Genomic DNA, 21,853 nt, shown 5'->3' with positions numbered 1-21,853 from the left:
TGCCTTCCTTTTCGCCAAGGTTTCAGCAGGGTAGTCATGATCAAAGTAGATCCTGCCGTTGTTGTAAAAGATTTCCTTTTTCTTCCACGCAGTGTGCAGAACCATTTCCTTAACTTTGAATTCTTGAAAGTACATAATCACCGATCTTGGCTGCGCCTCATTAGGAGGTCTTGGTCCGAGCGCTCTGTGGCATCTTTGAATCCCGAGTTCAATTTCAGCAAGGTCCAGTTCTTTTTTAATAAGATTATCAATGAACTGGTACATGTTGTTATTTTCAGCGCCTTCCGAGATCCCGTAAATGCGAACATTATTACGTCTCGAGCGTGCTTCCAGGTCCGTTAACTTCATCTGCATTCTTTCCTGGGATTGTAGTGACTGGCTCAGAGCTTCCCTGAAATCCGTGGACCACTCCTCGGCCTCGGCGATGCGGGTCTTGGCCTCACTCACTCTGTCAGTTGTATTTTTCAGGTCGGTTGTGATTTCGTTTAGCGTCTGGTAAATTTCCTTTCGAAAGTCCACTAATTCTCTTTTCAGATCGTCTCGGAAGATGTTTAGCTCGGACTTCATCTCGAAGGCCACCATCTTTATGTCTGCGCGGATGACCGCAACGCTTTCGTCCACTGTTGCCAGTTTTGGATTTTCCTCTTGTCCGCCATTACGCTCTCCTTGTTTCTCAGCCCCGGCGGTATCCTCTAAATTACTACCTTTTTCCGCTTTCCCAAACTGTTTTCCTTTGCCCTTTCTGACTTTCTCCCCTTCCATCATTAGATTCGATTAGGAATTAGGTGTTAATTGTATTAATTGGGGAATTAAACTCCGACCGAACGGGAGACAAAAAGTTAAGCGGCCATGCGCTTTCAGTTAACCGCCGGAAGTCTGAACCTAGCTTTTTAAAGGTAACACTGGATTGTCTTGCACAGTCAATGTAAAAGGAACTGCATCAAAGACAACCCAGTTGGTACTTTAGGCCACTGGGCTGTTTTTACTGCCTGTGAACTGTAATATGCCTCCAGGGAGTTGCTGACACACGTAACAAAATCAGCATGAACAAAGAGTAGAGTGGATCGGTCTCACAGAATTTTTTGTGGCACTGCAGATTGCTTCTACAGGGCTCGTTGGTCTAGGGGTATGATTCTCGCTTCGGGTGCGAGAGGTCCCGGGTTCAAATCCCGGACGAGCCCTACGCCTGTCATAAAAAATGAGGCGGAGCTGTGCTCACTATGATCTTTCTATGTTAATTGTAGCAACTTTTGCTGTGACTTTAGTTAATGAACATTTAGTGGACTTCTGATCTCAATCAGTCTAACATGTACAATTATACAGACAAAAAAAGGAGTGGCAATGATTCGTTTGTTAGATTTGTTTATGGATCTTGAACAACCCACCAGCTTTATATGTAAGCACCATTTTTGTCTTTGTACACAGTCTCTTCTCTGTAGGCACCATGCAGGATTCAAAATGGCCTTTCGCGTTAGGTATCTCGTTACCCTTTTAGTCATAACAGGTAATATGCATGGCAATGCAGGAAGTTAATGACATGCAAACACATCTCAAGAAGGTTTTCACAGCTACCGTGTTTCATCCACCAAACATTGCTCCCAAATTGAGGTGAGACTTTCAAAGACAACCCAGATTGGACTTGAACCAACAATTCCAAGCCCCGAAGGTTGATGCTTTATCCATTAGGCCACTGGGCCATTTCGCCAATCATTTGTCATGGATCTTTTGTATGCCTTCAACAAGATGCCAACGCATGGAAAACTGCACTTTAGGATCTCGATGCCAGTTTGCATTCCGTCAAATAAGATGTGTGCAACTAATGGTCAAACATTTTCTTTGTGCAATCATCCACATTCGTGTCTCATTGGTCCTGGGGTATGGTTCTCGCGTATGGTGTGACTGGTCTTGAGTTTCAAATTCCAGACAAGGCCACTCTCATTAACTTGAAATCACAACCTTTCTGCAGCTATTTTCTTGTTTGCATTTCATCATCATCCACCTAACAAGAGACCATTAGTTGAAAGCCACGAGGTATTTGAAGTCAAGATCTCCATTACCAGAGCTTAGCGGAACCTTTTAGGTTCGTAACGTGACAGTGAGATTCAAGCAAGATTGGGTGAATCTTTATTTGAAGTGTGCAGCAAGTCTGAGAATTCGAAGCTAACTATTGTCCTCAGATCATCACGCCTAAGTTTTGAGAAGACCAGTCGGAATTGTTTCACACAACTTAAATTTAACCCAACAAAGACAACCCAGATGGGACTTGAACCCACAATCCCCAGCTTCGAAGGCTGATGCCTTATCCATTAGGCCACTGGGTCAACGCTAGCCTTTGTCATATCTGATGTATGGCTCAGGAAGTTCTTGTAACTCAGAAAAACAGTACTTTAGGATCCCTATGCCATATTGCATTCAGACGATCTGGTGTGTACACCTAATGACAAAACAGCTTCTCTGAGGAGTTTTCCATTGTCATGTCGTTTTGACCTAAGGGTATGAACCTAGCTTTTGAGGGTAACACTGGATTGTCTTGCACAGTCAACTTAAAAGGAACTGCATCAAAGACAACCCAGTTGGTACTTTAAACCCACAATCCCCAGCTTCGAAGGCTGGTGCCTTATCCATTAGGCCACTGGACTGTTTTTATACTTACTGTGAACTGTAATATGCCTCCAGAGAGTTGCTGACACACGTAACAAAAACAACATGAACAAAGAGTAGATTGGATTGGTCTCACAGAATTTCTTGTGGCACTTCAGGTTCCTTCTACAGGGCTCGTTGGTCTAGGGGTATGATTCTCGCTTAGGGTGCGAGAGGTCCCGGGTTCAAATCCCGGACGAGCCCTACGAATGTCATAGAAAAGCAGTGGTGCTGCGCTATCTATGGTGTTTCTGTGTTAATTGTAGCAGCTTTTGCTGTGACTTTAGTGAATGAACATTTAGTGGACTTCTGATCTAAATCAGTCTAACATGTACAATTATACAGACAAAAAAAGGAGCGGCAATGATTCGGTTGTTAGATTTGTTTATGGATCTTGAACAACCCACCAGCTTTATATGTAAGCACCATTTTTTTGCTTTGTACACAGTCTCTTCTCTGTAGGCACCATGCAGGATTCAAAATGGCCTTTCGCGTTAGGTATCTCGTTTCCCTTTTAGTCATAACAGGTAATATGCATGGCAATGCAGGAAGTTAATGACATGCAAACACATCTCAAGAAGGTTTTCACAGCTACCGTGTTTCATCCACCAAACATTGCTCCCAAATTGAGGTGAGACTTTCAAAGACAACCCAGATTGGACTTGAACCAACAATTCCAAGCCCCGAAGGTTGATGCCTTATCCATTAGGCCACTGAGCCATTTCGCCAATCATTTGTCATGGATCTTTTGTATGCCTTCAACAAGATGCCAACGCATGGAAAACTGCACTTTAGGATCTGGATGCCAGTTTGCATTCCGTCAAATAAGATGTGTGCAACTAATGGTCAAACATTTTCTTTGTGCAATCATCCACATTCGTGTCTCATTGGTCCTGGGGTATGGTTCTCGCGTATGGTGTGACTGGTCTTGAGTTTCAAATTCCAGACAAGGCCACTCTCATTAACTTGAAATCACAACCTTTCTGCAGCTATTTTCTTGTTTGCATTTCATCATCATCCACCTAACAAGAGACCATTAGTTGAAAGCCACGAGGTATTTGAAGTCAAGATCTCCATTACCAGAGCTTAGCGGAACCTTTTAGGTTCGTAACGTGACAGTGAGATTCAAGCAAGATTGGGTGAATCTTTATTTGAAGTGTGCAGCAAGTCTGAGAATTCGAAGCTAACTATTGTCCTCAGATCATCACGCCTAAGTTTTGAGAAGACCAGTCGGAATTGTTTCACACAACTTAAATTTAACCCAACAAAGACAACCCAGATGGCACTTGAACCCACAATCCCCAGCTTCGAAGGCTGATGCCTTATCCATTAGGCCACTGGGTCAACGCTAGCCTTTGTCATATCTGATGTATGGCTCAGGAAGTTCTTGTAACTCAGAAAAACAGTACTTTAGGATCCCTATGCCATATTGCATTCAGACGATCTGGTGTGTACACCTAATGACAAAACAGCTTCTCTGAGGAGTTTTCCATTGTCATGTCGTTTTTGACCTAAGGGTATGAACCTAGCTTTTGAGGGTAACACTGGATTGTCTTGCACAGTCAACTTAAAAGGAACTGCATCAAAGACTACCCAGTTGGTACTTTAAACCCACAATCCCCAGCTTCGAAGGCTGGTGCCTTAACCATTAGGCCACTGGACTGTTTTTATACTTACTGTGAACTGTAATATGCCTCCAGAGAGTTGCTGACACACGTAACAAAAACAACATGAACAAAGAGTAGATTGGATTGGTCTCACAGAATTTCTTGTGGCACTGCAGGTTCCTTCTACAGGGCTCGTTGGTCTAGGGGTATGATTCTCGCTTAGGGTGCGAGAGGTCCCGGGTTCAAATCCCGGACGAGCCCTACGACTGTCATAGAAAAGCAGTGGTGCTGCGCTATCTATGGTGTTAATTGTAGCAGCTTTTGCTGTGACTTTAGTGAATGAACATTTAGTGGACTTCTGATCTAAATCAGTCTAACATGTACAATTATACAGACAAAAAAAGGAGCGGCAATGATTCGGTTGTTAGATTTGTTTATGGATCTTGAACAACCCACCAGCTTTATATGTAAGCACCATTTTTTTGCTTTGTACACAGTCTCTTCTCTGTAGGCACCATGCAGGATTCAAAATGGCCTTTCGTGTTAGGTATCTCGTTTCCCTTTTAGTCATAACAGGTAATATGCATGGCAATGCAGGAAGTTAATGACATGCAAACACATCTCAAGAAGGTTTTCACAGCTACCGTGTTTCATCCACCAAACATTGCTCCCAAATTGAGGTGAGACTTTCAAAGACAACCCAGATTGGACTTGAACCAACAATTCCAAGCCCCGAAGGTTGATGCCTTATCCATTAGGCCACTGGGCCATTTCGCCAATCATTTGTCATGGATCTTTTGTATGCCTTCAACAAGATGCCAACGCATGGAAAACTGCACTTTAGGATCTGGATGCCAGTTTGCATTCCGTCAAATAAGATGTGTGCAACTAATGGTCAAACATTTTTCTTTGTGCAATCATCCACATTCGTGTCTCATTGGTCCTGGGGTATGGTTCTCGCGTATGGTGTGACTGGTCTTGAGTTTCAAATTCCAGACAAGGCCACTCTCATTAACTTGAAATCACAACCTTTCTGCAGCTATTTTCTTGTTTGCATTTCATCATCATCCACCTAACAAGAGACCATTAGTTGAAAGCCACGAGGTATTTGAAGTCAAGATCTCCATTACCAGAGCTTAGCGGAACCTTTTAGGTTCGTAACGTGACAGTGAGATTCAAGCAAGATTGGGTGAATCTTTATTTGAAGTGTGCAGCAAGTCTGAGAATTCGAAGCTAACTATTGTCCTCAGATCATCACGCCTAAGTTTTGAGAAGACCAGTCGGAATTGTTTCACACAACTTAAATTTAACCCAACAAAGACAACCCAGATGGCACTTGAACCCACAATCCCCAGCTTCGAAGGCTGATGCCTTATCCATTAGGCCACTGGGTCAACGCTAGCCTTTGTCATATCTGATGTATGGCTCAGGAAGTTCTTGTAACTCAGAAAAACAGTACTTTAGGATCCCTATGCCATATTGCATTCAGACGATCTGGTGTGTACACCTAATGACAAAACAGCTTCTCTGAGGAGTTTTCCATTGTCATGTCGTTTTGACCTAAGGGTATGAACCTAGCTTTTGAGGGTAACACTGGATTGTCTTGCACAGTCAACTTAAAAGGAACTGCATCAAAGACTACCCAGTTGGTACTTTAAACCCACAATCCCCAGCTTCGAAGGCTGGTGCCTTAACCATTAGGCCACTGGACTGTTTTTATACTTACTGTGAACTGTAATATGCCTCCAGAGAGTTGCTGACACACGTAACAAAAACAACATGAACAAAGAGTAGATTGGATTGGTCTCACAGAATTTCTTGTGGCACTGCAGGTTCCTTCTACAGGGCTCGTTGGTCTAGGGGTATGATTCTCGCTTAGGGTGCGAGAGGTCCCGGGTCCAAATCCCGGACGAGCCCTACGACTGTCATAGAAAAGCAGTGGTGCTGCGCTATCTATGGTGTTAATTGTAGCAGCTTTTGCTGTGACTTTAGTGAATGAACATTTAGTGGACTTCTGATCTAAATCAGTCTAACATGTACAATTATACAGACAAAAAAGGAGCGGCAATGATTCGGTTGTTAGATTTGTTTATGGATCTTGAACAACCCACCAGCTTTATATGTAAGCACCATTTTTTTGCTTTGTACACAGTCTCTTCTCTGTAGGCACCATGCAGGATTCAAAATGGCCTTTCGCGTTAGGTATCTCGTTTCCCTTTTAGTCATAACAGGTAATATGCATGGCAATGCAGGAAGTTAATGACATGCAAACACATCTCAAGAAGGTTTCACAGCTACCGTGTTTCATCCACCAAACATTGCTCCCAAATTGAGGTGAGACTTTCAAAGACAACCCAGATTGGACTTGAACCAACAATTCCAAGCCCCGAAGGTTGATGCCTTATCCATTAGGCCACTGGGCCATTTCGCCAATCATTTGTCATGGATCTTTTGTATGCCTTCAACAAGATGCCAACGCATGGAAAACTGCACTTTAGGATCTGGATGCCAGTTTGCATTCCGTCAAATAAGATGTGTGCAACTAATGGTCAAACATTTTCTTTGTGCAATCATCCACATTCGTGTCTCATTGGTCCTGGGGTATGGTTCTCGCGTATGGTGTGACTGGTCTTGAGTTTCAAATTCCAGACAAGGCCACTCTCATTAACTTGAAATCACAACCTTTCTGCAGCTATTTTCTTGTTTGCATTTCATCATCATCCACCTAACAAGAGACCATTAGTTGAAAGCCACGAGGTATTTGAAGTCAAGATCTCCATTACCAGAGCTTAGCGGAACCTTTTAGGTTCGTAACGTGACAGTGAGATTCAAGCAAGATTGGGTGAATCTTTATTTGAAGTGTGCAGCAAGTCTGAGAATTCGAAGCTAACTATTGTCCTCAGATCATCACGCCTAAGTTTTGAGAAGACCAGTCGGAATTGTTTCACACAACTTAAATTTAACCCAACAAAGACAACCCAGATGGCACTTGAACCCACAATCCCCAGCTTCGAAGGCTGATGCCTTATCCATTAGGCCACTGGGTCAACGCTAGCCTTTGTCATATCTGATGTATGGCTCAGGAAGTTCTTGTAACTCAGAAAAACAGTACTTTAGGATCCCTATGCCATATTGCATTCAGACGATCTGGTGTGTACACCTAATGACAAAACAGCTTCTCTGAGGAGTTTTCCATTGTCATGTCGTTTTGACCTAAGGGTATGAACCTAGCTTTTGAGGGTAACACTGGATTGTCTTGCACAGTCAACTTAAAAGGAACTGCATCAAAGACTACCCAGTTGGTACTTTAAACCCACAATCCCCAGCTTCGAAGGCTGGTGCCTTAACCATTAGGCCACTGGACTGTTTTTATACTTACTGTGAACTGTAATATGCCTCCAGAGAGTTGCTGACACACGTAACAAAAACAACATGAACAAAGAGTAGATTGGATTGGTCTCACAGAATTTCTTGTGGCACTGCAGGTTCCTTCTACAGGGCTCGTTGGTCTAGGGGTATGATTCTCGCTTAGGGTGCGAGAGGTCCCGGGTTCAAATCCCGGACGAGCCCTACGACTGTCATAGAAAAGCAGTGGTGCTGCGCTATCTATGGTGTTAATTGTAGCAGCTTTTGCTGTGACTTTAGTGAATGAACATTTAGTGGACTTCTGATCTAAATCAGTCTAACATGTACAATTATACAGACAAAAAAAGGAGCGGCAATGATTCGGTTGTTAGATTTGTTTATGGATCTTGAACAACCACCAGCTTTATATGTAAGCACCATTTTTTGCTTTGTACACAGTCTCTTCTCTGTAGGCACCATGCAGGATTCAAAATGGCCTTTCGTGTTAGGTATCTCGTTTCCCTTTTAGTCATAACAGGTAATATGCATGGCAATGCAGGAAGTTAATGACATGCAAACACATCTCAAGAAGGTTTTCACAGCTACCGTGTTTCATCCACCAAACATTGCTCCCAAATTGAGGTGAGACTTTCAAAGACAACCCAGATTGGACTTGAACCAACAATTCCAAGCCCCGAAGGTTGATGCCTTATCCATTAGGCCACTGGGCCATTTCGCCAATCATTTGTCATGGATCTTTTGTATGCCTTCAACAAGATGCCAACGCATGGAAAACTGCACTTTAGGATCTGGATGCCAGTTTGCATTCCGTCAAATAAGATGTGTGCAACTAATGGTCAAACATTTTCTTTGTGCAATCATCCACATTCGTGTCTCATTGGTCCTGGGGTATGGTTCTCGCGTATGGTGTGACTGGTCTTGAGTTTCAAATTCCAGACAAGGCCACTCTCATTAACTTGAAATCACAACCTTTCTGCAGCTATTTTCTTGTTTGCATTTCATCATCATCCACCTAACAAGAGACCATTAGTTGAAAGCCACGAGGTATTTGAAGTCAAGATCTCCATTACCAGAGCTTAGCGGAACCTTTTAGGTTCGTAACGTGACAGTGAGATTCAAGCAAGATTGGGTGAATCTTTATTTGAAGTGTGCAGCAAGTCTGAGAATTCGAAGCTAACTATTGTCCTCAGATCATCACGCCTAAGTTTTGAGAAGACCAGTCGGAATTGTTTCACACAACTTAAATTTAACCCAACAAAGACAACCCAGATGGCACTTGAACCCACAATCCCCAGCTTCGAAGGCTGATGCCTTATCCATTAGGCCACTGGGTCAACGCTAGCCTTTGTCATATCTGATGTATGGCTCAGGAAGTTCTTGTAACTCAGAAAAACAGTACTTTAGGATCCCTATGCCATATTGCATTCAGACGATCTGGTGTGTACACCTAATGACAAACAGCTTCTCTGAGGAGTTTTCCATTGTCATGTCGTTTTGACCTAAGGGTATGAACCTAGCTTTTGAGGGTAACACTGGATTGTCTTGCACAGTCAACTTAAAAGGAACTGCATCAAAGACTACCCAGTTGGTACTTTAAACCCACAATCCCCAGCTTCGAAGGCTGGTGCCTTAACCATTAGGCCACTGGACTGTTTTTATACTTACTGTGAACTGTAATATGCCTCCAGAGAGTTGCTGACACACGTAACAAAAACGACATGACAAAGAGTAGATTGGATTGGTCTCACAGAATTTCTTGTGGCACTGCAGGTTCCTTCTACAGGGCTCGTTGGTCTAGGGGTATGATTCTCGCTTAGGGTGCGAGAGGTCCCGGGTCCAAATCCCGGACGAGCCCTACGACTGTCATAGAAAAGCAGTGGTGCTGCGCTATCTATGGTGTTAATTGTAGCAGCTTTTGCTGTGACTTTAGTGAATGAACATTTAGTGGACTTCTGATCTAAATCAGTCTAACATGTACAATTATACAGACAAAAAAAGGAGCGGCAATGATTCGGTTGTTAGATTTGTTTATGGATCTTGAACAACCCACCAGCTTTATATGTAAGCACCATTTTTTTGCTTTGTACACAGTCTCTTCTCTGTAGGCACCATGCAGGATTCAAAATGGCCTTTCGCGTTAGGTATCTCGTTTCCCTTTTAGTCATAACAGGTAATATGCATGGCAATGCAGGAAGTTAATGACATGCAAACACATCTCAAGAAGGTTTTCACAGCTACCGTGTTTCATCCACCAAACATTGCTCCCAAATTGAGGTGAGACTTTCAAAGACAACCCAGATTGGACTTGAACCAACAATTCCAAGCCCCGAAGGTTGATGCCTTATCCATTAGGCCACTGGGCCATTTCGCCAATCATTTGTCATGGATTTTTTGTATGCCTTCAACAAGATGCCAACGAAAAGGAGCCGGGTAACACTTTATTTAGATGGTCCCCCTTTTGATAGTCTGCTGACCGTAAGTTACTTTTCAAGTTCTTATCTGTTTACTTTCATCTGGATAGTATCTGTAGATTGTCTTTAAATGTTCTTAGGCAATCAACACAATATCTACAGCATGTAAACATTTATTAAACTTTCGGTAAGATAAGTGTTACCAATTTAGGTTCTAGATGTTCAACAGTGTATCAGTAGATATGCAACAAATCCTCAACAAGTTTTCAGAACATTGACCACCAAGATGTTTGTTGTTATTGTCTGCATGTAGTTGTTATCCAGTTTATGAATAGACTTTGAGTAAACATTCAGATGCCTATAATTAGCAACGCAAGATATTTTAACATGAACTTTAATCAAATATAAAATTAGGGTTAGGTACAATCTAAGAGTGTTCAATTAACTATTTGTTGCATTTAACCTAACTTTCAGTAGACAGTTATTTTACTTTAACGGGCACATAGGCTCTTTTTTTATGATTTAATATTAATATTATGGTTCTTCTGAGTGTGCCAGTTTAGGTTCAGTTTAAAACAGAATTCAGATTTTTTATTATAATGTGTTAAAAAGTGTCATGTTGGGGGCGTGTCCACAGTTCGCTGATTTATGGATGTGTTGCTTTACATGTAAATTAGTTTCGGCTTCCAGCCAACGTGGCGGGGCCATGAGCTCACCCGCTCTGCGTTTGAAACAGAGTCTGACAGGCAGACAGAGAAGGAGCAGGAGTGAGAGGTTCAGCAATCAGTCGTACATGTACGACTCGGACACAGACCAAGCAGAGAGTACAAAATCATATGTGTCTTTGTACAGGTTTACAGCCAACCGAATCATCGCGCCACGCATTTTTTAATTCTAAACATAGGTTTCTACCAGGGTACACACAACAGTAATTCAAGTCTGCAGCGGTCGGAGGCGCCCAGCCGTCGACTTGAGTGTACCCTGATAGAAACATATGTTTAGAACTCTAAAACGCATGCTAGTTAAGATCACAGGGAGCTTCTGGGATCGCAAGAAATGCAAACGGCTGAAGTATAAGGTAGACTCAATGAGAAGTACACATGTTTGCAAACCTACCTAAAGATACAACCAATAATTCCGATTAGAGCGATAATGTGGAGAATATTGCTCTTGTGTTGAGTCCAATGAGCCTTGCATCTAAAAATAGAGCTAGCGTGTTCCTTTAGTGACATCGCTTCGAATCACTCTGAAAATGACGGCGTGAATCAACAAACTGAGGATATGATGACGCGCCTGTCAATCAATATTGGTGGGCGAGGGGACCGCTCTCCTACGTAAAGTTGCGGTTGGTTTGAAAACCGCTCCAATTGGTCCACCGTTTTTATGTTAAATTGAAAAAAAAAAGCACTGGGTGTGCTTATATCACCCCAATATGATGGTCTATACACCATACATGCACATATGTCTGTCCAAACAGCTTGAAAAGTAGATTTTTTACCATAGGTGCCCTTTAAGGTACATTAATCAGCTCATCTGTTGTCACACTGGGCCCATCAAAATGAAGTGAAAACCTAAGAAATGCTGTTGAATGACTGTAAGGAGCCAACATCACAGACAGCATGGCTACTAGTCTGTAAATGTTCAGCAGATAGTCAACAGACAGGTAGTAGTGACACTGATGCAAGTATTTGAAGACCAAAACACAACAGCACCACACGTACAAGAACATACAAATAAATACCAGAGTCATTAGTTCGTCCAACTGCTTTTAATTTATTGCTGTCAAAACAAAAATAAAATAAAAAAATTAACAGCCCAGGTAATTAAGCTGAAGAAAACATTTGGTTCAGGACAATTAAGAACAATTGTTGTTACATCCACAGCGGAATGAACTGCCAACTTATCCAGCATATGTTTTTATGCAACGGATGCCCTTACAGCTGCAACCCATCACTGGGAAACATCCATACACAATCACTCACACACATGAACTAAGGACAATTTAGCCAACCCATTTCACCTCTACCACATGTTTTTGGACTTGTGGGGGGAACCGGAGCACCCAGAGGAAACCAACGCGAACACCGGGAGAACATGCAAACTCCACACAGAAACACCAACTGACCCAGCCGAGGCTCGAACCAGTGACCTTCTTCCTGTGAGGCGATCGTGCTACCCACTGCACCACCATGCAGCCGCTATATAAGTTTTTTTTTTCTAAAATTCATAATTTTTTCAGGCTCAGTTGAGTAACTATTTTGTGGCAAGAATTGTTTTTTCATTGTCTTTAACATAGTCGGCTGAAAAATAACTATTTTAGAAATACAAAGTGACGCAGCGGGTAGCACGTTCGCCTCACAGCAAGAAGGTCAATGGTTTGAGCCTGGGCTGGGTCAGGTGGCTTTTCTGTGGCATTCCATGTTGGCGTGGGCTTCCTTCGAGTGCTCTAGTTTCCCCCACAAGTCCAAAGACATGTGGTACAGGTAATTGAGTAAGCTCAAATTGTCCGTAGTGAGTATGTGTGAGAATGAGTGTGTATGGATGTTTCCCAGTAATGGGTTGCAGCTGAAAGGGCATCTGCTGTGTAAAGCATGTGCTGAATAAATTGGTGGTTCATTCCGCTGTGACGACCCAGGATTAAAAAAGGGAAAGAAATTTAATGAATTTAGACGGTATTTAAAGGTTTTTGCATCTGATCTCAATATAATATATTTTTGGCATTATAAGCTGAGCTTATTGTGTTCTACTTTTTTGCTTCTACATTTTAACAACAGTAAACAGAAACATTATTGAACAAAGAAACATACAATAAACATGACCTTAACAATAAGCGACATAGCAAATCTACTCTTATCACTTATTCAGACAAAAAGGCAAAAGTGAACCCTTCCTTTTCATTGATAGGACTTTTATGTGAACATCTCCAACAATGAGCTCTCTACACTTTTGAGCGAACTCTGTTCATTTTCCTGGTGTGAAGCTGATGCTGTTAAATTGCTCCCTGTTAGCAAAGTACAGCTCTGCAGCTGGAGCGAGCTGGGCCACTGCATTTCGAGAGACACCTTCTCTCTGGAATGCTCTGGTCATGGTTGCTCCACGTCTTGTCAGCTTCAAAAGCCTTTTGTAGCGATGTATGACATCACGAACATTATTAGCTGAAAAACTATTTAAAACAATGAATACCTTCATCACCAAATAATCACAATGCAACCACCTATCCTAAGCCTAATGAGCACGTAAAATTAGAGAAAGAAGTATCATTAACACTGGCACATCTCTGTGTGTGTGTGTAAGAGCGTGAAAACAGTACATTTGAGACAGAGAGATAGAATGTAGGTGTGTGTGAGAGAGCATGTACAAGAGTGAGTGTGTTAGTGAGAGTGAGTACAAGTGTGTGTGTATGCAACAAGTGTGTGTACAATATGTGTGTGAGTGAGAGTGTGCAAGTGTGTGTGTGTGATGTGTGAGTGTATAAGAGAGTGAGCATGAACTGTATGTGTGTGTGAGAGAATTATTATGATGTAAACAGAAATAACTACCATAAAATTAAAACTGGACCTCGTTTTATCTTGTCATATTTATTCTTCTTGTTCTTCTTCTTGTTCTTTCTCTGTTTCTTGCTTTAGTTTTTCTTCTCTGAGTCTCTTCTGAACTGGAACTCGAAGAGGCGTCATCACAGGATTCGTCTGTCACTGATGACTCTACATCCGTTGATGCGTTCTCATCACTAAATAGGTCAACAGCACTGGATTCTTCACGTCCAACTGATGTACCAGGAATCAGATCATCTGAATGTAAAATCAATACAAATGCAATATCCAAATTTCTATTCATTTTTTTAGCAATATACTATTAGAAACAGCTTAAAATACACTTTAAGAATAAAAACATGAAAACCACTAACAACCAGTCTAATCTCTACAAACTAATATACACAGTGTCTGTATTAACTCATACATTATACAAAACAATATGTTCAGCTCTTACTTTGCTGCTGCATTGAAAGCTCCACTACTTGCTGGCGAAGTTCACTGTTCAAGGCTTCCAGCTCATTAACTTTATTTTGTAACACTTCTGCCTTGTTCTGCCACATCAGTATTTCTTGCTTTATTGGTTTCGTTGTATTCACTGGAAGTAAAACAGGGTGACAGTTCTATTTCATCTTTTGTATACAGTGTTAACATTTATATAATTATACTGTATGAAGTTAGCAGTTTAAAGAGGTAACAGATAGGCTTACCTTCACCCTCCACGCTTCCTATGTTGTGTTTTTTACAGGTGTTGTACTGTGACATCTATAAATATAAAAAATTATTTTAGAAGGTGGCAAATCATTTAAGGCCATCGGGCAGTTTGTTAAACAGTGTTGTGCTGAAATGTCCTGAAAACTTGTCAGACCAAGCAGTTATTTACTTTTTGGTTTTATATTTAAGCAAAGTTTTAAAGGAACTGGATATAATTATCAATAATAATATTTTAATATAATGTAATCATTTTTATTTTAAATAATAATAATAATTATTTATATATATATATATATATATATATATATATATATATATATATATATATATATATATATATATATATATATATATCCACACTCATACACACTCGTCTAAAAATGATTATTAAGCATGTAATATATACCCAATCTAAAGATACATTATTAAAGCATGTAAGCTACTTGAAGTTTATACACGTTTTCATGACAGATGGTGATTAATAGAATGTTTTGCCTATATCTCTTTCTGTACTTAAAAACAAAATATTTATGCTTTTTAAAATCTAGTTTACAACAACTGACTACCATATAGGCTGAGTTTAAATGGATCGATGTTGATGCGAGCTGATCACAATTTATTAGGCCTACTTGAAACAATAACACAGTCAAATCACAAGAAACATTAGGTCAATAACTTCATTCGTACCTTTTCTTACACGGTTGTTCCATTTGGATCTTCACGGTGTACAAATTGGCTTTTCTGCCGTTAAGGAAACTTTATTTGGGCGGCAATTCTTTTTAAGCGCCTTTTAAATAGTTCTCCTGTAGAGGGCGCTTAGCTGCACATAATTTAAAGTCGAGCCTCTATGTCTTTTACATGTCTTTTTTAGCCATCTCATTTACAAATTAAAATCGTCCTGCTTACGTTTAAAAAATATTAAATAAGGTTTATAAACTTTACTATGATTTATAATTAGATTAATATTATTATGGAAGCCCGTTCCCGCCACTGAATTAAAAAAAAAATAATTGAAAAAAATAAAAAAATAAATAATTTAAGTCAGAATTCGGAGTTATAAAGTCAGAACTCAGAGTTATTAAGTCGCAATTTTGAGTTATAAAGTCAGAATTCTGAGTTATTAAGATTATCAGATTTCTAACTTTTATTTCTTTTGAATTTCGACACTTTTTCACGACATTTCATATTACGCTAAGGGAGTTCCTGTCGCCAGCAGGTGAACGTTTCTGCGACGGCAAGGTATGGTCAAATTTACTTTTTGGTATGATAATTATTTATGATATGAAGTGTTACAGTAAATGTGTTATAATAGAAGCCTTTGGCGAGTGTAAAATTCGAAAGTTTGGCGCGTGCTCATGCGGTTTACTCGAATGGTAGTCCATAGTCCTGTTGCTTTTATGGACAATTAAGTAGGGTAGTTTACTATCATTGCACCAAAAGGGAGTAAAATTAGGTTTAGATTCAAAGCTTGCTTTGTTATGTACAGTGTACTAACCACAAAAGTACATGCATTTTGTTTTCTGGCTTATATACTCGGTCTAGGCTTTATATTGGCCTCTAGCCTCACTATGTTTTCCTATTAAAACTATCATTGTAGGATGGATGAATTAATAATTTTACTGAGGGAGAGAAACATTCCTGAAACAACTATCAAAAGACTGGAGGAAGACAAGGTAATACTGAAACAAACAGTTTAACACACACTTTAAAAGTCATAATTTGGAAGAAGTGGACATTTTAATCCATGTTTAAGTCACTTGCAGTTTTATATCTTAAAGGGATTATATACTGTTTATTTTACAATAAGTAACTTAAGCTAAACACTTTGGCAAAGCTCCAGTGTTTACCTAAACACTTTCGATTATACTTCAGTTTACTGACTGAATCTTAATATTAACTAGTTGCTTGTTGACATGCATAATACTAGCAGATTGGCTGTTTATTGATACTTATATTAACATATATTAATGCCATCTTTTGCATGACCATGTTTTACATCCCTTTTTAAACCATACATAGTTACTAAGAGGCATGCTTAAAGAAAACAGTACTACACCATTGGAGAATATTACAGACATTTAATACATTTACTGAAAAACAAAGTACCAAAATGTATGTCATAGCAGAAATTAAAGACTTAAAGAATGAAAATAACATGGACTTGCCATTTATAACCAGTAGATGGTAGCAGAGGTTAACTTATTTAGCTCAGTTACTGTATCAACTCCCCAGATGTTTCAATGTCTTTCTTTTGGATTTCTTATGAAAAGACATCAAATATAGCACTTTTACTGTATTACAGTATATAGTAAAGGAAATACAAAGTACAAGAAGTCAGAGAGTAATTTAAATGTAAATAATGAAAGCCATACACCAACAGACTTTAAGAGTAATTTACTTAAATACATTAGTAACTTATTTTACTAACTACATTTAGTTATTGTATTTAACTGTACAAGCTGCTAAATATATTCAGCCAACTAAATTTGTTGTAATGTAGTTTTAGTACCCAAAATTTAGTCTGATTTACTTTATGCACAACTCTATTTTATTCTTCGACTCATCAGATGTTCATATAACTCAGTCATATTAACACTTGCATTTGTAATTCCGGAAACTGCATAAGTGGATTACACATAAACACACACACACACACACACACAATTGAAGTCTTATTATCCCCGTATATTTCCCCCCAATTGTTGTTTGATGGAATAAAGATTTTTTCAACATATTTCTAATCATAATAGTTTTAATAACTCATTTCTAATAACTGATTTATTTTATCTTTGCCATGATAACAGTAAATCATATTAGACTAGATATTTTAAGACACTAATATTCAGCTTAAGGTGACATTTAAAGACTTAGATAGATTTATTGGGTTAACTAGGCAAGTTATGAAAGTCATTGGATAATAAAATAAATATATAGCTTAAGGTGGCTAATAATATTGACCTTTAAATGTTTTATTATTATTATTAAACTATCATTTTAATTTAGACAAAAATAACAAAACACACACACACACACACACACACACACACACACACACACACACACACACACACACACACACACCTATAATAGATTAACAAAAGTAAACATAAAACTGGGTTTGTGGCTTTGTGACTGTATGGTAATAATTAGTAAAAAAATATACCTGAATCTTTTGGCAGCAAGGTCAGAATCTCTCTCTTCTTCCATTCCTTGGGGATCAACGACAAAGACCTTCTGTAAATTCCTGTTGAGATACTAGTAAAGGCATATTTATTTGGTCACTTGTCCATTTTCATAATTAATCAACTACAATGTGTTGACAAGTTTTACATACCAGGAACTTCCAGTGGTTTCTGTTTACATTAATAAATCCAATTACAGCATCATAGTCTTGAAAGTTGACCTTTAAAATAGTTAAGCAGTTTAAGTGTTAAAAAATCAAATTGATCAAATTGTCCTTCTGTTAATTGTTTTTTTTTTTTTTTTTTTTTAGCTTTTAAAAAAATCTCACCTTCCGAAAACTATGATTTGACATTGCAGACCTCTCCCCGAATACAACAATGCCAGCAGAGTAATGGTTGAAAAGAAAGATTCTTTTTCCATAGTCCTTTGAATTTAGCAGCACTTGAAAGTAGCATCCAATTGTCTGCAAGACAAGGAAATATACCTCAACTATAAAAACCTAACTAGGTATAATAACTTACAAGCATTTGTATAGGCAAATTAAAGCTACATTTTGCAGAACATTGACACTCCAGGGAAATATTGGGCAGCTTATTTGATATCCAGTTGATAAATTAATGATGCAACCACTTTGTATTGTGTAATTTGGGTTATACTTTAGTTTAAGGGCCAATTCTCACTATAACCCACCTAGTGTTATGATATTTTCTGTTTTCTTTTGTACTTATACATATGCATTATCTTATTCTACATCTTACTTAACCCAACTATTATTTTCTTAATTAGTAATGACCAGTAATTTAAGAGTTTATTGACGCAAAATCCATAGTTAATATAAAATATAAAAAGTGAATTTATATTTCAGCAAATATAATCAGTTAGCTTTTGTTAATTAAACATTTGTTGTGTGTATTGGATGTATGAATTAAAAATCAATTGTTGTAGCAATATAACAAAAGTAATGAATATTTTATTAAAACCAATTTGCAATAAATTGGCATGCTTATAAACATTTACAGTACATTAAAAGGGGAAAAAATGCATCATTCATTAGTTTAATTAGTCATAAAGTAATTAAATGATTTGAATTAACAATTAATACACAGTTCTCTGGATGCTGATTAGTCAATTACAACATTTTATGATTTTTTATGATATTTTATTCCCTTTCAACAACAGATTAAATTTATAACACTGACTCATCTGGGTACTAATCATCTTGACTGCTTTTAAATGTTTATATATATATCCACATATCTGTATGCTTGGTTGTATTACAATGTTTGACACAGCATTGTGACTGAAAAAAATACAGGTTGTAGGCTGGCTGCATTCAGCCTTTTTGTTTCTGTAGGGTCGTTGATAAACTCTTATAATCACAGATCAAATTTTTTTGATTTTGTAGAAAGTAACCATAAAGGATAATATACATCTAGGTGGTTATTCTCAATTATTGAAGTCATTATTTATATATATATATATATTTTTGTTCACATGCTGAATGGTTTGTTTAAGTGTTTTACGTTTAACATGTACATAATTCATTTTCATTATTATTATTATTTTTTACATATTTGTCATTTTTTATAAAATGTCGTTTGAAGATAAATTAAAAAATATTCTATGGATTCCATGTGACCTTTAGCTTCAGCCTTGCACTCTTCACATTTCTAATAAAAACATTTGAAATAAATAGTGATAAAATGCATGATTACCTCTCCAATTAACCATTTATTTGGTTCCAGGGTTTTGAAGTCTCTTAGACGTAAGGTGTACCTGACACGTTTGTCAACTGACTGGATTACAGCGACCACCACCTTAGCATCTTTTGATTTCCATAGCATCTTTAAAAAAAATTATAATGAAGTAAGTACCAATCAGAAATTGATGTATTTTGTCCTGCATTAAACAAACTCATTGCCAGTTTAATTTTTTTAAACATTGTTATTTGTAACTGTCCTTAACATTTTTAAAAGAACAAAATGTTGTACAGTATGTAAGTATATACTATTATTGTTTATTATTATCATTATTGTCATTGTTATTACTAACCTTCACTGTGTCTTTATTTGCAGTGTGACATCTGGCCACTGTGACAATCTCCTTATCTTTTTTTCTGAACTTGAGCTGTCTAGCTAAACCTTTTGGTGGCTAAATAAACAAACAAGTAATCAGCATTTACATATCATTGTGACACAAAGAGTAATAGTCTTTGTTTACCATAACGTCATCTTTGAATCACTCTTACCTGGGAGGGCTTTGATGCTTCTTTGATAGGATCCGTTATGGATTTTTGCTGACCAGCAAAGCTTTTGCTCGCTGCAATGACAACCAGAGTGAACCAGCATTTAAATCAATGAAACAACTGAGTAATGCAGAGGTTGTTTATACAATCATACCATAAAATTTGTCTCAGTTTCAACTTGCCCAAGTTGAAAAGTGGTATGTACCATGCCAATGCCCCTTTCTCTTTTTTTGACTTGGTCTGCACAATGGAAGCTTTTGATGTCTACAATGACAAGCAGAAATTAAGTATATGAAGCTGTTTAAAAAATATATATCACTTTTGTTAATACAAATGATATTTACTGTCTTATATTATCCTTGTTACATTTTTAAAATCATGTTTATTCTGTAAGAATACTTTCACAATGGACGCAATACTCACTTTTTCTTTGGGACTAGGCATGACTTGAGGGGTATGGAAGTAGTTTGTTATGTTTCCTTTCTGTCACGCACACTTTTCTTAGCCCACTGCTCTTCACAGTCCTCGAGGCTGTGCTTTTTCGAACTGAAACGCTTCAGCAGAAATCTGTCCGGTAGATTGTGTTGCAGAACATGCTCTTTATATCTGCCCTGCAGTGTTGTGTACATTTTTTTGAATAAATGTACCCGGACGATGGTGGAGTTTTTTTTGAAGAATCTTATCTTTCACAATACAAAACCAGTTTTCTGCATGACAATTAGTGTCATGCTCTTTCTGTTGGCTTTTATCTTTGACTGATTCTGTGTCAGGGTATTTTCTAAAGTCACCTAGTAAAATTCCTGACCAAAGAGGAAAAATTGCCATGTAGTTGTTCATCAGAATTTTCAGTATCTCTGGGCAGTGATATTTGTTTGTGTTTGTTTCCTCCTCTACTTTTACTGTAGACTTGACAACCACTGTAATCTCACTGAAAATTTCCTCAGGAATGTTAACCCCACAGATGTAGTCACGAAGTTCGTGAAGACTCTGGCTGACCATTTTGGTTTTTGAAATTGGCCAAAAGAGGTTGCACATATTTTGGAAAATTTCCAATCCTTTTCCCAAACTTGTGGAGTTAATTAATTTTTTCGGCCAATTTTTCGGCCAATAGCTCCATGGACCGCTTTTATTATGTGTGCCGAGCAAAGATGAATTTTTGTGATTTTATGGAAATCTGTTACGGTTGGATTTCCTTTAATCCGATTGTAACTATCAGGCAGGTAAGTGTTTATGTCAAGCTTATTAAATGACAAAAAAAAACCTTTGGATCAGTGCCCAGCTGTAATCCACCTCAACCTGGTTGACACAGTACACCATATGTTTTTGTACCTTTACAATCGTTTGATGCAACCAAAATCCAATATTAGGTACTGAGTGATCATTAGTGACCATCTAAGAAACCGGAAGAGGAGGCTTGTCCTTGCCATGTCCTGGTAAGCAGATGCTGTAATACAGCACTCTTTTTTGCTGATTTGGAATGCGACTTACCACACCCCCAGTTGCATCCAAATGTAAAGTCACTTGACCTTTTCTGAGATGCTGAATAAGAATGGCAATTCCTGTTTCTGTATAAAGATACACCCCAAAGGGATCCACTTGAAGGTGTTGTACATACCCTGGAAAGTAATAATATGACAAATCCGTTTCCTTTATTACTTTCTGTATAAGCATCAGTTCCAGCATGACATCATCATGAAGTCTTTGACTTTTATTTAATTCACAAGAGATGACTTTGATAACATTTTTAGTTAGACTTCTTGTGATGTTCCCGGCCATCAACTCGGGAACTGGTGTTTTACTCAGGTTTTGGTAATAAATATTACTTACTCCTTTCCTCACCTCTTTTGCTATCTTGCCTCTCTTTGTGTAACTGGCCTGGCGAGATCTCTTCTCCCCTTTTAAATGAGTAACAGTACCAGTTCTGGTGACAAGAACTGGAATATGTTTTTCATCATGTGGCTTCTTTGCGATTCGAAAAATGAAATGTGCATTACATGTTTTAAATGAACAGGAAGCCTTCATCGTCATATAAGGACACCTATATTTACAACTATGACTCAATTTTGAGTGCTGATAAGTAAAAACCAAGGTGCAGCAGGGATTATGTCGACAGAATTTGTCATATAGGACATGTGTCCACGATTTTTGCAATGTTCG

General features: G+C 38.4%; 1 long non-coding RNA gene and 7 other non-coding genes across 8 annotated transcripts; 6 read left to right on the top strand and 2 right to left on the bottom strand.

Moving 5' to 3' along the window:
* Positions 1–1,109: 1,109 nt before the first annotated feature.
* On the top strand, positions 1,110–1,181 carry trnap-cgg (transfer RNA proline (anticodon CGG)). Its single transcript has one exon. It is a non-coding gene; the product is annotated as a tRNA-Pro (tRNA).
* A 1,067-nt stretch (positions 1,182–2,248) lies between these two features.
* On the bottom strand, positions 2,249–2,321 carry trnar-ucg (transfer RNA arginine (anticodon UCG)). The gene has a single exon. It is a non-coding gene; the product is annotated as a tRNA-Arg (tRNA).
* Positions 2,322–2,772: 451 nt separating this feature from the next.
* Positions 2,773–2,844, top strand: trnap-agg (transfer RNA proline (anticodon AGG)). The gene has a single exon. It is a non-coding gene; the product is annotated as a tRNA-Pro (tRNA).
* A 1,592-nt stretch (positions 2,845–4,436) lies between these two features.
* On the top strand, positions 4,437–4,508 carry trnap-agg (transfer RNA proline (anticodon AGG)). The gene has a single exon. It is a non-coding gene; the product is annotated as a tRNA-Pro (tRNA).
* Positions 4,509–6,092: 1,584 nt separating this feature from the next.
* trnap-agg (transfer RNA proline (anticodon AGG)) lies at positions 6,093–6,164 on the top strand. Its single transcript has one exon. It is a non-coding gene; the product is annotated as a tRNA-Pro (tRNA).
* Positions 6,165–7,745: 1,581 nt separating this feature from the next.
* On the top strand, positions 7,746–7,817 carry trnap-agg (transfer RNA proline (anticodon AGG)). Its single transcript has one exon. It is a non-coding gene; the product is annotated as a tRNA-Pro (tRNA).
* Positions 7,818–9,396: 1,579 nt separating this feature from the next.
* On the top strand, positions 9,397–9,468 carry trnap-agg (transfer RNA proline (anticodon AGG)). The gene has a single exon. It is a non-coding gene; the product is annotated as a tRNA-Pro (tRNA).
* A 4,026-nt stretch (positions 9,469–13,494) lies between these two features.
* Positions 13,495–14,313, bottom strand: LOC130222282 (uncharacterized). Its single transcript, XR_008836414.1, has 3 exons — positions 14,265–14,313; positions 14,012–14,152; positions 13,495–13,812 (listed from the first exon to the last, which is right to left on the bottom strand). It is a non-coding gene; the product is annotated as an uncharacterized LOC130222282 (long non-coding RNA).
* Between the last annotated feature and the right edge of the window lie 7,540 nt (positions 14,314–21,853).

This window comes from Danio aesculapii, chromosome 4, assembly GCF_903798145.1.
Source record: "Danio aesculapii chromosome 4, fDanAes4.1, whole genome shotgun sequence".
NCBI classification, from domain to species: Eukaryota; Metazoa; Chordata; class Actinopteri; order Cypriniformes; family Danionidae; genus Danio; species Danio aesculapii.
The sequence above is the reverse complement of the archived record's forward strand: the minus strand, read 5'-3'. Positions and strand labels throughout refer to the sequence as shown.